General features: G+C 43.4%; 1 long non-coding RNA gene across 1 annotated transcript; it reads right to left on the bottom strand.

The window, feature by feature from the left end:
- Positions 1-200: 200 nt before the first annotated feature.
- Positions 201-2,746, bottom strand: LOC308293426. The gene is made up of 3 exons (XR_013962464.1): positions 2,005-2,746; positions 1,280-1,891; positions 201-520 (listed from the first exon to the last, which is right to left on the bottom strand). It is a non-coding gene; the product is annotated as an uncharacterized lncRNA (long non-coding RNA).
- Between the last annotated feature and the right edge of the window lie 859 nt (positions 2,747-3,605).

Raw genomic sequence — 3,605 nt, 5'->3', positions numbered from 1 at the left:
AACTATTCCAGTTATAAGTTACAGTTGTCCTTACCAAACGACCGTTGTGTTTCATTGTATAATGTGAGGACAACATTCACGAAGGACTGCCAGTCTCTCACGTCTCCGTCCTGGGTAGATGAATCTATCTGTTCCTCTGTCTCTTACTCCAGTATCCGAGGATCTCGGGTGGGAGTTCTTAAAGATTGTATTACGTTTCCTGCACCCTGGCCAATTCCTCCACCCCTGCAAGGAGAACCCAACAACGGTGTCCGCCTTCCTCACCAGTCTGTTGAGGTTGAAGGTGTCACCCGCTCAGTTGTTCCTCCCCAGCACGTTATTCCAAAGAAAACTGCTCCACTTGCCATACCAGATTGGTAGAACATCTGTAGCATCCTGTTGCACACGCCAAACGATCCCGTCTTCTCAGGAAGAGCAGGCTGTTCTTACCCTTCCTGTGAATCGCCTCTGCGTTGTGCGACCAGTGTTTCCACGGACACCGCCTTCCATCCAGCTTCGGTGCCATACCGTAAGACATAGTCTGCAGACAGGGAAGATGAAATTAGCTATATAAGCACAGTCAACATGTTTTCCCCACGCCAGTGATGTCGTTCGAACCTTCTCTCAGTCAGTGGGGGAAAATAAAAGATACAATGTTACATTAAACCCTGAGACACAATCTCTTCCATTGAAATAACCAAAGAGTTAATGATCGTTTCGGCCTACACCTGCCACTGTTCAGCGACTGTTGCAGCGCAGCTATCTACAAGACTCTTATTAAGAAGGACCCAGAAGGGGCACTGTTTGATGTAAAGTCATCAACAAAACTTCCAGCTAAACCTTCAGTTTTAGAGGGGCTTTCAACAGGATAATCACAAGGTTTGTGTGCTTTATTAAGATAAAGTACCAAAGAAATTAGAACAACCAGGCTGACCGCATTTAAGACAAAGTGTCTTTCCTGAACAAAGTCTGTGGATTAACTTCAAGTGCGTTGTTAGTGAGTTGGCATTGGCCTGAGGGACTTTACAAATAAAACAAAACATCTCAGTATCAAATCAGTGCATCATCAGAGCACTCAGATAACAATATACTTTTCAGTATTAAAATTCAGTGCAGCATCAGAGCCCTCAAAATAAATCTTCTCAGTTTAGCATCAGAACCCTCAAAACCATCTCAAAAGTATCAGAAATCAGTGCAGAGAAGTGGTAGACATTAGCCAGATCCCGGTTGTACGAGGTAGCGAAGACGAAATGATTTTTAAAAAGCGTGTCGAAAGAGGCAAGGGAGTCTGGTGACTTACACGGGATTGCACGTTTGTCAATCACAATGAAGTATTTGTGTATGGTACACCTCTGGGTCCCCACAGCCAGTAGATAGGGTTGACGACTCTCGTGATGCTGTCCAGATGCCCCTCGACACTGGTCCCAGTCTGTGACAAGAGAACTTCATTAGTCATGTTATTACAATTAATATGTTTGCAGTTTAGAGCCCCAACTTTATGAGATAGCCACCAGAATCACTTCTTGCCACAAAATGCAACCAACAACATTCTGCCTTATCTTTATTCTGCTAAATGTAAAATAAATAAACATATTCATATCGGTGTATCTCAGGCTGATGGGGATAGATCTGTGGGGGGCGAAAGCAGACAATTATCACAGGGCAGTCGCTGATTACAGATGAGCATGGTTATCGCATGATTTCACAAAAGTATAGTTTTAAGGGTGACTATTAGGGACAGAACAGTGAGCCATCTTAAACTTTAATTGAACTATAACCTTACCTAGATGAACTTCACAAGGTGGTCAATGGCTTGTCGGGCTGAGAGCTTCCCTGGTCTCTTGTTGCGGCCTTGAGGTGAGGGTGGCATGAGGTGGATAAGGCAAGATGGAGGACATCTCACTGTCCCATCCTGAAAATACAAGGGAGAGAAAAAAAAACAGACATTTTTACTAAAATCTCTTCATTTTGGTTTCGAAACCAATTCCCTCTTCCATTAGTATTAGTCATTTAATTCCAGCATACCATTTTCCAGTTGTCCTGTTGGGATTCAGCTTTATGAAGCAGATCTTCAAGGTCGCCTGTCTGGGTGAGGCCATGGCTTTGTTCAAGGACTTTCTGCCTGTAGCGAGTAGGCCCCTTTTCCAGGAACTTGGAAAAGGGGCAGCGATGCAGCGATGTCATCACCAAACATCAGACTGAAATTCTGCTCCATCTGCAGACAAGATGGAATACAGACGACAACATGGCATACATTTTTAATAGGTTCACCTTATGACCAGGGCTGTGATCTGTTTAAAGTCATTTTTCATTTCAGTTCGACTTTAAGGCAATACATACCATTCCCGCAATGTCAAGAAATCTTGGAAAGGTGGTGAATATTTCAGAGGACTTCACTGGGTCATGAACCATTGCTTGGCGATGGGTGAAGGTGTGTTTCATCTTCTCCTCGACGATTGCTTCATCAGTTGTATGGTTCATCAGTGCGATGGCCTCACAACACTGGGTTTTGACAGGGGATTCTGACACTCTGTAATGATCCTCTCTCCTCCAGGTTTGGCCATCAGAATGTTTTCAATCATCTAAGTGGGAGGGGGGAAAAGGGGGGGACAGGGATTTGGTGGCCAAATATATTTACAGTAGCACAAATGTAAACCATGCCCCCCATACTTCTCCGCAATTGTACTTTGCCATTTACCCCCCTGCTGCCCCCTTTATCAGAATCACCATCTTGATCTCCATTTCAAACAGTCATCTGCAAATCTTACCTGAGCGAGTTGAGTCAGGTCAGCTCTGTTCCTTTGGGCAGGACACGGCTGCAAAATGGTGGTGTCATCAGTCCCCATTGTCTGCACTGGAGCTGAGAAAGGCTAGTTTCAGTGAGCCTCACTGAATCTAGCATGTTGACATAACAGGAGTGATTATAATAACATGTGATTAGCAAGAGGGGATCATTTGTGTTAAGAGTAATGTAAAAGAGATATTATAAATAAATATTGCGTGCCGGATCAAACAACATGAAGTGCTTTTGCGCACTGCTGCCAGTAGCCTACTTATTTAACGTCTGGTACTAACTCTGCTGTCACGTACTGCAGTTGTTCTCAAACTTTTCAGGCCGCAACCCCAAAAATAATCATATTTTAACTGGGGACCCCCCACCCTGACGAGCACTAAGAGTTGGGACAGTACATTTTGTATAACACTGTTCTATTGTGAAAGTCTAGCAGATCTACATGCTCACAACGCCTCGCATTGCGAGGCTTTGTGAGCATGTAGATCTTCTATTTTCACAATCTCTGAGTCTAATATTTGATCATTTGGCCCAATGTTTAGTCTGTCATTTTAGAGGTATTAAAAAGTCCTTAAATTGTCACTTTAGAAATGTGCAAATACCCTCTATACACTTAAAGTTTGTTGGTTTGTTTACTGTTGAGAAAACAATGATTAGCCAATCATCAGGGGACCCCCCAAAATAATTTAGGGACGCCCCTGGGGGTCCCGACCCAAAGGTTGAGAACCACATTTCTAATACCTCAAAAGAACAGGGGAACAAAGGAAAGAAAAGACCGTTATAACATTAAAAGTAAACAAATTATATAAAAACTGGTCAAACGTTGCCCAAATTG

Source organism: Nannobrachium achirus (genome assembly GCF_963921795.1).
Source record: "Nannobrachium achirus genome assembly, chromosome: 10".
NCBI classification, from domain to species: Eukaryota; Metazoa; Chordata; class Actinopteri; order Myctophiformes; family Myctophidae; genus Nannobrachium; species Nannobrachium achirus.
This window is presented reverse-complemented; position numbering and strand designations above follow the sequence as displayed.